The following is a 13122-nucleotide window of genomic DNA, read 5'->3' as shown; positions in this document are numbered from 1 at the left end:
GCCAGTCCTGGGTGTGGTCAGCCCAGAGAGCATCCCTGCTTACCTGCAGCAGCCCATGCTGGACACCAGGAGTTTGCTAGCAACAGAGAAGGGCTGCTCTCTGTCTGTCACACTCAGCACAGAAAACATGCCAAAGCCTGTTTCATTTATTACTATTATTCCATTTATTACTATTAGTAATTTAATAATTTATTCATTTGCTAGCTTTAGGATATGGTCCTGCAAAGACTCTGATGCTACAGTCCTCAAAGCATCTGGGGAATTAGTCCAGTAAATTACACAAATAGAAAGTGAATCTCAAGCTTTGCAATAAATCTGTTAAATTCAGTGAATTCAGGCCTTACTGAATAATAAAACGAATTTGTAAAATTTAGCTGTTTCTTGAAGGACAAAACAATACTTTTGTTGTTGTCAGATTAAGCTTTGTATACTGTTTAGATTATTAAAAAAAAGAGTTTTAATGAATTTTTCAAGAAATTATATTTTTATTATTTTGTTTATTCTGTATTGTGCATTTTATTTCATAAAACACACCATAGTATTTCAAGCATCTGCATTCTCATTTTTAATCTCATTTGCTTCAATTTTTTTGGTCTAGAGGGGAATAGATGCTAAAATAAAATGGAATTCAGTTGTCTAAACATAGACATCCACAGCAGTTAGTCTCCCTAAGGTATCTGAGATGTCTGCGTGGGGCTGCCAGATATGACACGAGACATTTGGTTGAGCTGTTGATCTGCAGAGTGGCAGCTGGAGGCCTGCAGGGATACCATATGGTGCCTAAAATGGACTATTCACCCATTTAAACAGTGAGAGGGTCAGAAAGCAGCAGTGCAGCCTCTTTGGGTTGAGTCTACATTAGCAGGTGGCCTGGAACAAGTAGGAGTGATCTGTAGCACAGAGGAGCTGGCACAGGGGACCAGTGTGTGCCCTCTGTGTATTTCAGAGATTTATTTTAGACCAGCTCTAATCTGGTCACATTGACTGGCCTCATGTTAGCAGCTGTAGTGCAACGAGTGCACTCTTACACCAGATTTTTTGTGTAGCTTTGTCTGGATGGAGTCCAGTTGATAGATGCCAGGGCTGTTTCAGCACGTGAAGCAAAGCATGATAAGGAGGGGTGGTCAGGAGGAAAGCTGCCACAGCACTCTCCTGATCCAAGCTGAAGTGCTAATGTGGATGTATTGTGTATGAGACATAGAAGCAACATAGATCTCTGGGAAAGGTTTCCTTGGAGTCAAAACAGACTTTGGGGCCAGTTTCATCAGTGTCCTAATTGAGGGCTAAGTTGGAACATGCTACAGTTCCTTTTGGTCCATGTTCCTGGGCTGCCTGCCAGATATAACCTATGGACAGGCACAAAGAGTGAATTTTGGTGCGTGTTTGACCCCATCCTGCTCTAGCATGAGGTGTAGCCATGGACACACCCGGTGAGAGCTGCTGTCAGTCTGGGAGGTGAGGAAGCTACTTGCAAGCAAATACCAAACTTCAGGAGTGAAATGTAAGGCAGGTTTAGCCATTCCTCTCCCAAAAATAAGTTTGCAAGACAATTTCCCCAAAGTCAGATGCTAGGAGGTGACAGACAGGCTCTCTCAGAAGGCATGAAATATCTATCTCCACTGCAGCTACAGTTTAAAACTCATGATTTTTACCATTATTTTCTGTAGAATTACTGAACAATTTTATATACAAACTGATATTTCATCAAGTAGGACTTCACTAGTGCCTGGAACTAGCACATGGAAGCCAGAAAAGCCAGTTCTTTGCTAGATTTTCTTCACTATACTGTGTCTTTTTCCCACAGCATTACCAGCTTCTAAAAATTTGTCTAAAACTGTGCATGCTCCTTCTGCTATCAATTCCTGCCTTCTCAGAGGCAGGAGAGTCAGGACACTCAATGGGACTTTGATGAAAGAAAAAATGTCTCTCTCAAAGCTCATGATAAACAAAGCCCCAAGGAGTTTTTATTTTTATTTTCCTTTTTTTCTTTTTCCTGCTTGTTCAGTCCCAGTTACCGTATTTCATTAATTCGAATAGTTGAAGAAACTTTTAAGTTGTTGCTGGAGGGGACTGCACTGACTTTGATCTTTTAAATAGAAAGCTTTGTTCAATAAAATTAAATCAGCTCCTTTATAAAGACAAAGATCATCACCCTCTGGCTTAACTTAACTAAACAGATGTAGGGTTTATGTAACTATGCAGTCAGTGCAATTTTATGAAATAAAAGCTAGGATACCTTGCCATTAGTGTAAAAATGCATTTTGTGTTACCAGCTGGCCAGTCATGACCTTTTATTCAGCCATAAAGACAGTGCATGTCATGTACTCCAAAGCAGGGGAAATATGATGAAAAATGCTATGTCTGCAACCTCATTGCTTATGAAAATACCCAGACAGAAAAGCTGCACTTTAAGCATGTGGCAAGTACAGAAAGAATTTCAGCAGGATAATTTACTTTTCCTGCTGCTCTCCCCCTCACTGGAGCCAGCTACACTGGTGAAAGCTTAGTGCAGGCTGCAGAATTGCTTGGGCTTTCAGTTTTATTTCATGAAAGATGTTGTTAGCAAGTAGGCACTGCTTTCCCTGAGAAGACAGAAGACACAACTTTTGCAGATGTTTCAGACCGCATCCCACAACTGTGAGTCTTCTGAGCCAGTGCTTAGCTTTTGTTGGTGATGCAGGGGCCACACCTTGAGTACTGTGGTCGAGAGACCCTCACCTCACGACAAGAAAGGCATTGAGGTGCCAGAGGGTGTCCAAAGAAGAGCAACAAAGCTGGTGAAAGGTTCAGACCACAAATCCTGTGAAGAGTGGCTGAGGGAGCTGGGGGCATTTAGCCTGGAGAAAAGGAGGCTTGGTGGATATCTTACCACTATCTATCAGAGAGGAGGTTGTAGTGAGGTGGGGGTTGCTCTTTTCTCCCAGATAATAAAGCAACAGAGCAGGAGAAAATGCTTTAAAGTTGTGCAAGGAAAGGTTTAGATTTGATATCAGGGAAAAAATCTTAATGGAAAGGTTTGTCCAGAATTGTAACAGATTGCTCAGGGTGGTGGCCATGCCTGGAGGTATTTCAAAATTGTGTAGATGGAGTATTTGGTGGTGGGCTTGGCAGTGCTGGGTTAATAGCTGGACTCAATGTTTTAAGAGGGCTTTTCCAACCTAAACAATCCTATGATTCTATGATTCTTTGGCCATTTCCAAGTAAGTCTTCCTTGACTCTGGTACTGGTCAGACTTGCAGGAGGTTGGAGTGATGCACCAGGTTAAGGAGGGAGCCTCATCTGCTGATGGAAGCAGATTCCATAGTATTGACACACAGACAATATTGTGCTGCTGCTGCTGTCTCTGAAGTTTGGTCTGTATCCAGCTGCACGTATTCCTTGTTCCCAGCCAGCAAATTTTTGGGGTGAATACTCCAGTTGAGGACTGCAGCTACCAGAAACCTGCTTTTCCCTCCTATATTCTGAAGTGGTGGCAGCATAAGCTTCAGACATGCCTGATACCAATCTTGTGCCTCCAAAAAAGAAATCCTCAAACATTTTAAGACTACTTATTGTTTTCTTCCAAAATGGGATGCAATGTTTCTGTGTTAGATTGGCAAAAATATCTCTGCACTAATATTTTAATTTGAAAAATTCATTCACTCTACAACAATATTTTACTAAAGTTGACTACCTAAGAGTCAAATAAGCTATATAGACATTTCTTTGTAACATAGTTAGTGTATCATGTTTATGTACTATGTATGTGTATTGCCCAAACAGTAAGTGTTTTGCTCTGCTTTTCCAATTTCCACATGAGATTTACTTGGTAAATGAAACATAGGTTATTTTAGTAAAGGAAGAGTACTTACAGTTAGTTTTTATTTAGCAGTTCACAGCTTCTGAACTGCTGTCAGGTTGAACTGTGATATTTAAGATCAGAAGCCTTGAAGTGGGCGTGACTCTGCTTCCCCATGGCAGTGCAGCTCAGCTCCAAGCAGCATTCCCATATGACTCTGGTAACACAGCAAAGAGTTCAGCTCTAGAGCTCATTTACTTTACAATTACAGCTGCCTCCTCAGAGGATGCATCATCTGTGCAACAACTGCTCCCAAAGTGCCGTGAAAAGCCTCTCCTTTTTCTGAGTGGGAGTTTCACTGAGAAGACAGATCCGAAATGATCTAAATGTGGGCTCTTCATAGGAAATTAGGACTTAGTTATCTGCAGCTGCAATTCAAAGGAAGCACCTATATGTAGCTTTGCCAGCAATCCCCCAAAATAGATTCACTTTCTCAAAGTCATTGACCTTAGGAAGAAATATCTTGGTTTTTTTCACAAACGTTTTCCTATAAATTTAATTCTGTTGAGAGAAAACATGTTGTTTTTGTAAGTCTCCAGAACCACTGGATCTAGAATGTGGATTTTCAGGACAATTTCACAATTATGAGAAGAGACAGATGTTGTTACCCTCATTTTTTCAGGGCAAAACAAAAGAGCAGCTGTAGAACTGTCCCAGAGAATGAAGCAGAATGATCTGCAGCCAGTTGTACACACAAATTCACCAGCCTGCCCACAGGCACTGGGGCACTGCCTTAGAAACCAAATCAAACAAGATTGCAGGAGGCTGCAGAAAGCCCCTTGAGGAGGACAAAGGCAAACAGGAAAAGTATCCCAACAGAAACAAAACAGCCTGGGACCTGCTCCAAGTTTACAGCCCACCAAGCAGAGGGGAGATCTGAGTTACAGGGGAGCCAGCGAGTGCTGCACTCAGCCCATGCCATTACAAAGAAGGAGAGAGGAAAAAGAATGACAGGAAAAATGAGTAGTATTCTAACAAAAGGCAGGTTCAAAGGAATATAAATTCAAAGGAACAAAAGTAGAGGCATTTTTGCTTGAAAAACCTCATCATTTAGGATAGAATCACACTGCTGCAAAACTGAAAGGATGCAAAGATGCAAGGCTGAACTGAATGCACACCATCCTGAACTGTGCACATGTGTACCTGCATGTGGGTATGTGTGCACACACATGTCCTGTGGGAAGGCAGAGGGAATTACATCTGTCTCTAACACGTGGCTTTGTTATATTATGGGCATTTTGTTTCAAGTGTCTCCTGCCTGGAAGTTTAATTTACATCCCCAAGAAATGGCAACTGCAGGTCAGTGGATCCCAGATGTTTCCCTGGGCTGCCTCCCCCTGTATAGCTGATGAGTGGGGAGAGATGATCCAAGCATAACCTGATCCATCAAAGGGATGCTCCAGTGGGTGCAATGATCTTCACAGATAGTTTTGGCTCTCTAGCTCTCAATGCCAGGTAGCACACTTCTAAAACCACTGCATGTCTTCCTCAGAAAGCACTGTGATCCCTTAGTAAAGCATGACTTCTTTCACATACGAAAGACAAGGCTTGTGATTTCCTAATCTTTTCCCCACAGGGTTATAAGAGCAAAAACTCTCTTATTCCCAAAGCAATTTCAGCCTGACTCTTACCAGGGAAAAGAGACAAAGGAATGAACCTTTGAAGGCAGAGTAAGGATCTGACCTGTGGTTTATGTCTTCTTGGAGTGTATTGTGTCAATCTGTTGTAAACAGGAAAAGCATTTCTGTCCCTGTTCCTTCAAGATAGGTGGGTGAGCCCTGGACAGGATTTTCACTGGAAGGGTAACACGAAAGTAAGGTCGTGCTCCTGGGCAGATGTGAGTGGTGCATCTGATGATGAAGTGGATCTAATAAGGGCCTTCTTATCAGTCTTTCCACTTTGATATTTTTGGAGACCTTTAAGCTGTGCATAATTTCTGTAACGAGTTCCTTGATCAAAATCTACACTTTGCATGTAAAATGTAGATACCTATTTAGATTTCTGACATCATCTTGGATGTCAGAAATCTTTGGAAGACAACAACAAAAAAATGATGTGTTAATTAGTTTTTAGAGAAAATCAGCAATAGGCATAGGAGATGTAGTCTAGAAAAAATCAAAACTCTTAAACCAAAATTGTAGCCCAAGAAACTGATCAGGAAGCGTCTAAGCTAAACTTCTCTCATATCTCTCCTTGCCTTCACCCAAGACTATAAATGTTGAAGTAGTAAGACATCCTGCTCACAGAGGGGTATGTATCAATAAAAACACAGTAGGCTTGAAAGCTTTGCAGGAGGCTTGTTCTCACCATTGTTTCACCTCTCTGTTTGAGGGTTTGTTTTTGTTTTGTTCTTTTCCTCACAGGTGCACTTACTGAGAGAGACATGAATATATTGAAGATAGTGTTGATTCATATCCCGCAGGAAAAATTGAAGAGGTAAGTGATTTTAGCATTTCCCACTGCCAGGTTAAGGAGCAGAAAATAGCTGCAGAATTGACATAAGAAGGGGTGAGGAGATGACCAGTGGGAAGGAGGAGTTGAAAGATTTCTGTAATCAACGTCTTTGTTCTCATTCCCACTCTGCAGAGAAACAGCTTTTGCGTAAATATCAACCTTGCTTCACTTTTGTTTACGGTATCGAAAATAAGCAGGAACATACTAGCACGCTGCAGGAGAAAACAATCATGTCTTTTGCTTCCAGCCATGCCAGTGGTACGGCCAGTGGTGACAGGGAAAGCCTGTAATCCAGTTTCAGTAAATCAAGCACAGCTGGGGCATCAGCAAGTCTGTGGTTTGCTCTTGTCCCCTGGGACTGCAGTTGTGTTAATGTTGCATGCACAGCCTGTGGAGCTGGGCTAAGTCACAGAAGTCTGGATCTGGGTCTGAGCTCCTTCAGAGGTCACAGCTGCTTTGGCTGGGGATTTTGGGTTAGGCTCATTACAGATTATCACTCTGAGCTCTGGTATTCTTTCTCAGTGTGGAGTTAACAGGATCCACATGGTGGATTTGGAATCTAATATTCAGATGTGGAGAGCTCTGGGCACTAAGCCCCAATCTTTAACAGGAGCTGTGCACATGCTGAGACTTGGGCTAGCAGGTCCTGCATGTTGGTTAGCAGTGAGAAAGGGTCTCACTCTGATTCAGACAGTGGAAGGGGTTTAGAGTGTCAAAATATACTCATTTTCAAGCACTTCAATAAGAAGAAACAAATACATGAAGCAACAGAGCATATGGGAAATACTTAAATGAATTTCAAAGGACTTCCCCTCATCATAATCTATTCTATAGCATAACAAGGCATGAAGGAACAGCATTTTGTTCAGACAAATACCTTATTTCTTTTGTCAAACCTTGTCCTTTGTAAGGGCTGTCTGCCCATCACTGACAGGAGCTGAGATCTCAGATTGCATGCTTTTTCCATCACTGGCTCTCTGCCTGCATGCCTGACCTATTGATGTCCATGGTGATCTGTGCAGAGACTTGGACAGAGAGGAACGCTGTCTCTTGACACTGGGATCCTCCTTTTGGACCTCTGGGAAAAGGTATTGTAGAGTGAATTTTGCCCAAGGCAGGCTCAGGACAATGAAGTCCTCTCCTTGCAGTACCGTGGAGGCCCAAAGGGAGATGCAGGGAACTGGGTTCTGCTCCACAAAGTCTGTGAGGAGGTGGGGAGGGAGGGCAGAGCCCAGAGACACACAGGAGGTGACCAGGTTTTGGCAGACGCCCTCAGAGATCTGCAGAGCCTGAAGCTTTATCTGCAGGGTGGCCAACATCTGACAAAACAATCTGCTGGGAGGCTCGTGGAGGGAACCTTGCAGACTTTCCTGAAGCTTGCCCAGATTTCCCCACGCAGGGAGCAGATCTGGCACGAGCTGTGTGAGCAGTTTGATTTCCAAACGCACTGTGCCATAAATTCCATCGAACAGGGAAACACTGCAGAGGAGCTGGCTGCAAACCACCCAGCTCTCCCCATCTGTGTGCCTAAACCAGCTGGGATGCCAGCTCCTTCTCTTGAAGTCTCTTTTCTTTATCTCCTTCTTTAATCCAGTGTACCAAGCACGCTTGTGCATGCAGGGAGTCTGCAGCACATCAGATAATCTGTCTCCTCTGCAGTGTTTGTGAGAAGCGCTCTCTCGGAGTCGGTGTGCGAGGAGCACAGCGCCACCAGAGGGAGCGAGAGCACCGAGCAAGGCAGCTCGGGATCGCAGCTTTAGGTGATACGAACCCTGAAATCGCCCAGAGCCAGGAGGAGAGGAGGGCCGGCTCAGAATCTACCTGGTTGAGTTTAGATGGAGAAACCGCAAAGAAATTTTAAAGCCCATTTTGATGCATTTGGTTGGTGTTGGTTTTTTTGGTTGTTTTGGTTTTGGTTTTGTATATTTTTTTCCTAATTCTTGATTTCTTTTTGTAATCAACACTGGGATTTTTTGTGGGTTTTTTGTTGTTGTTTATATGTTTTGGGGGTTTTGTTTGTTTGTTTTCCTACTTCTTTATATAATCATTATTTCTTTATATAATCAACACTGGCTAAACTGTATAAGCTGCCAAACAGCATAAAGATGTAGCTATTAAAAGTATTTTATGCCATACCTCTAACAGAAAGGCAAAAGTAGAGCATTAAATAAAGTGATTAAAAAGACCCTCAGTTGAACAGAATTTAAACACAATACCGTATCTTTACAACAGGACTGCTGAAGCAAGGTTTGGTCTTCTGTCCCTTCTTCCTTGTGTGGCTGTGTGCAAATCACCTAAACCCAGATCCTCATTGGTAATCAGGAAACTTAACACTCTGAAAAAACAGCAGAACTCAAGTATCTAAATAATACTGTAGTCCTATTTCCTCTATGCCCTATTTGCTCTGTGTCTGAATTGCAGCTTCCTTCTCTTACAGAAAAACAGACCATGCTATAAGGAGTGCACTAAAAAGTGCAAGATTTTATGTTTCAGAGACCTGGGGCTCGGGACTCTGATTGTTACAACTAGCATAAGATAACTGGGACTTTTAACAACGTTATTTTTTGTTCAAGGATGTCCTGGGCTTGTTTTCCATGCAGCCATGCAGAAGACATGCTGCTGAGGCTACAAGCCAGGCATTCTGATTAAAAACTCAAGATCTCCAGAGCTCTGCTGCATAGCACAGACAGCATTGGTCTGTCTTGCTGTTACAGACGTGACTTTTGTGTCTCCCAAGTTTTATCAGTTTCCTTTATTGTACTAGGTTCATTCAGGATGCAATAATTAAGGGTGTGTCAGATTTTTCCATTGCAGATCTTACTATTCAACGAGTTATAAAATTTCATTATTGGCTGCAACCTGACATATGTAGTTGAGAAGCTGCTGCTTTTAAAGCATGCCTTGAAGAATTCTTTGAACCAAATTGGGCTATTAAGAAAAAGGGGACTGTACTCCATAGAAAATTGGTTCTAAAATTGGCATTCATCCCCATCCTTCTCCTGGTATCTCTCAGGCCACACATAATGGTAGTAGTAATGTGCATTACTGGTGTTAAATATCATAGGATCATTTAGGCTGGAAAAGAACTCTAAGTCCAACCTTTACTATAAAACATACAAGTCCACCACTAGACCATGTTCCCAAGTGTCACATCTACACATCTTTTAAATACCTCCAGAGGTGGTGACATAACCACTTCCATGGCATGTTCCATTGCTGGGAAAACCCCTTTCTTTGAAGAAATTTTTCCTAATATCTGATCCAAAGCTTTCCTGGCACAACTTGAAGCCATTTCCTCTTGTCTATCACTTGTTAACTTTCAGAAAAGGCCAAGCCTCATCTGGCTACAACCTCCTTTCAAGTAGAGAGCAGTAAGGTCACCCCGAACCTCCTTTTAGTCCAAGCTAAACACCCCCTGCTTCCTCAGCTGTGCCTCATATGACTTACTCTCCAGGCCCTTCACCAGCTCTGTTGCCCTTCTCTGGACTCACTCCAGCCCCTCAATGTCTTCCTTGTAGTGAGGGCCCCAGAGTTGAACACAGGACTTGAGGTGTTCATCTGTGCTGAGTACAGTGGGACAATCACTGCCCTGGTCCTGCTGGCCACACTGTTTCTGACACGATCTAGGATGCCATTGGCCTTCTTGGCCATCTGGGCACGTGCTGGCTCGTGTTCAGCTGGTTCTCAGCCCCCAGATCCTTTTCCACCAGCCAGCTTTCCAGCCACTCTGCCCTCAGCCTGCAGTTGTTGTGATCCAAGCGCAGGACCCACCACTTGGCCTTGTTGAATTTCTTACCATTGGCCTTGGCCCATCACCACTGTGCAGCTTTCCAACTCTCCAGCAGATCAGCTTTCTAGCACTCCTGCATAACTTGGTGTCATCTGCTGACTCAATCCTCTTGTCAGGCCATTGGCAAAGATATTAAAACAGGACTATCCCCAAAAGTGAGCCCTGGGGAACATCACTAGTTATTGGAATAAAATCCCAATATTGCAGGGTGGAACGTGCCTGGGCTCGTCCGGCCCTAGTGCTGGACCAAAGGTGGCAGCTGTGGTGTTTCACCTCAGAGACACCTTTGGCTGGCTGGCAGCTGCAGTTGGGCACTCGGAATGAGTCTAGGCATAGTAGAAACTCAGTTTACCTCTAGTGGAAAAGGTTCAGGCGACAGTGAAGAGAAAGAGAGCGGATTCTGCCAGAGGGTTAAATCCAGAGTTTATTCCAGGGTCACAGGGCTCTAAATCTTGGTAACAGCTCCAACAGAATACTGACCGCATGGTTTCAGCATCTGTTAAGCTCACAGGGAGGGGGGAGGGAAAGGATAGGTGAGCCACCAACCAGGTGGGAGGGGGAGGGTCTCAGGGGACAATGACACCTGGACAGGCCAGTGACCCCAGGTCTGAGAAGCATCTTTTGAACTTCTGCCAGTCACACGACGCCCTTACTGGAATGTGGAACTTGATGGACAGCATTTAGGAAGGTGGCAAGGGGGAGGGGAAGGAAGAAGTTGGCACACCTGAGGGACAGGATAGTGCTTCACACCGCAACAACTAGTGACTGGATACCAACTGGATGTAACTTAATGCCCCACCACTCTCTGAGCCTGGATGTCCAGCCAGTTCTTCTTCATTGTTGACATAACCTGTAAGCTCCATAGGTAAGGCTTTATAGAATTTTGATTTCAAAGCAAGGGAAAGATTTACTGTTGAAAAATTAGTTGCAGTGCCTCTAAAGTTACAGGTACTGTGTAAGTCCATGCCTTTTCTAAATCATATAAATAGTGGTGTCTTTGGTGAATGTTGTTGGAAATGTGTTCTTTTAAGACACTCTTTTTAGTTTCTCATAACTTTGCCAGTTTTTCTGAATTGAAATATTTCCTGCATCATGCTTGCCCCAGAGTTAATGCTTTTTGCAAAAGTGTTATCAAAACATTCAGGAGAAACTTTGCAAAACCAGTGCACTGACCTCTCAGCATGGTACATAGGAAAGACAAGCTGCTTCACCCATTTTAGAAAGTTTTGGCCACCATGTGGTTGAAGGATGCTCATCTCCATGGTTTGCACTGCAGCAGAAATCTGGGTTGTGAGCCACTCCTGACTATGTATCAGAAACATGGGGGCAGCACTCACAAAAAAGCCCAACCCAAAGCCTACCAGCATCAGGGCAAGTTGTAAGGCTCTGCACTGCAGTGACAGCAGGGCTGTTCAAGAAATCTGACATTCTTGTTGGTGACCACGGTCTGGCAGAGCTGAGCAGAGCTCTCCCTGCTGCCTCACTGCCCACATCCAGCACTGGGCATCAGACACCATGGCACAGGGCTGCTTCCACCAGCTCTCCCAGCTCACTGGGAAGAAGATCTCCTTGATATTAGCCAAAGGATCAAAAAGTTTTGGGATGACCCAAAAGCGAGGAGCTAGGCACTTGAATGTGCACCACAGAGGACTCCTCTCTGTAAGCAACCAAAGGGCAGATCACCCTGTTTGAGGCTCGTGGGCTGCTAAATGAGACAGGATTCACCAGATTCAGTCTGTTTTCTGAAACAGAAAAATGTTTTCTTCTCTATCTCCTCTTCACACACTACAGGAGGTGGATGAGATTCAGGAAATGGCTCAAGATGGGGTTTTAGCAATGCCTTGTTAAAAAGCCCTCATCTCAGCATAGAAATGGAAAGCAGTGAAGGTCTTGCAGCCGCAGGAAGGTCGGATGGGTCACTGAAGCAGTGTGTCCTCTGACTGTGAAACCCCTTGCCATCCTCTGTGCAGGCATAACAATTTCCTCACCAGCCCCTCTAAGGAAACAGGCTTACAGCAGATCCAGTGTGGGACTGATTTTTCAAGTATATATCAAATTCAAAGCAATCTGCCTAGATAACATACAGTCCCCAGAGCTGTCCCCTGAGGAGCAACCTCCTTCCTGCAACACATGTGCCTTGTCCCCTGCCCATCACCTCCATCCTTCTCTTTGTACAGGCAGATGGGCCAAGGCTGGGACAGGTCCAGCCGAGCACCAGTGCCCTTGCAGGGTCAGGTCACGCCGTGTCCCTGAGCAAGTGGCACGGGTCACTTTTTTACACAGGTGATAACTATGTGTGTGTGTGTGTGTGCTCCCCCCTGCAATGTCCTCCGGGGGACACCTGGTGCCTGGCTGGCAGCAGCGCTGATCTTTCAGGGAGAGTCCAAGTCAGTGGGAATTGTACTGGGGGTAAATGAAACGTTCTACCATAAATACAGCACATTTTAACAACACTGTTGGAGAAATCTTGGCATTTAAAATCAGGATTTAACAAATGAGGATGAGGTTTTGATGTGCATTTTGCATCATCCATAGCACAGAACGGGAAGGACTATTAATGTCATAAGGATGCTATGAGGACAAATCTGTTTGGAAAGCATTTATATACTGCTGTGATGGACCCATAGACAAATTTGTCATGAAATGACTAATTTGTCTCCCATGACTGAAGCTTTCTTCAGAATTATTGTACTAAATTTTTCTTTTCAGGACAAAGCATACAAAGTTTTTGCATCAACAAAAAAAGAAAAAAAGAATAAAAGGTTTTTATTTGTTTGAAATGAAAACTTTGCTCTATGCAAGGGGTTTTTTTTTTCCTCAGAATTAATAATTATTTTTTTTTCCCTCAATTCAGGTAGAAATTATTTGAAATGTCAAAAGCTTTGTTTAATTGGAAAAAAACCCCACCAAAACAACAAGCCAAATAATTCTCTAAGAGATCTATTATTTTGAGAAAAAAACCTAGGAGCTCTTTTTGTCAATAGCTACCTTCAGATGAATACAGTGGGACTAGAATTTTGTTCTTTGATCTTGTAAATAC

The sequence above is a fragment of the Haemorhous mexicanus genome, chromosome 3 (assembly GCF_027477595.1).
Source record: "Haemorhous mexicanus isolate bHaeMex1 chromosome 3, bHaeMex1.pri, whole genome shotgun sequence".
Classification (NCBI taxonomy): Eukaryota; Metazoa; Chordata; class Aves; order Passeriformes; family Fringillidae; genus Haemorhous; species Haemorhous mexicanus.
The sequence above is the reverse complement of the archived record's forward strand: the minus strand, read 5'-3'. Positions refer to the sequence as shown.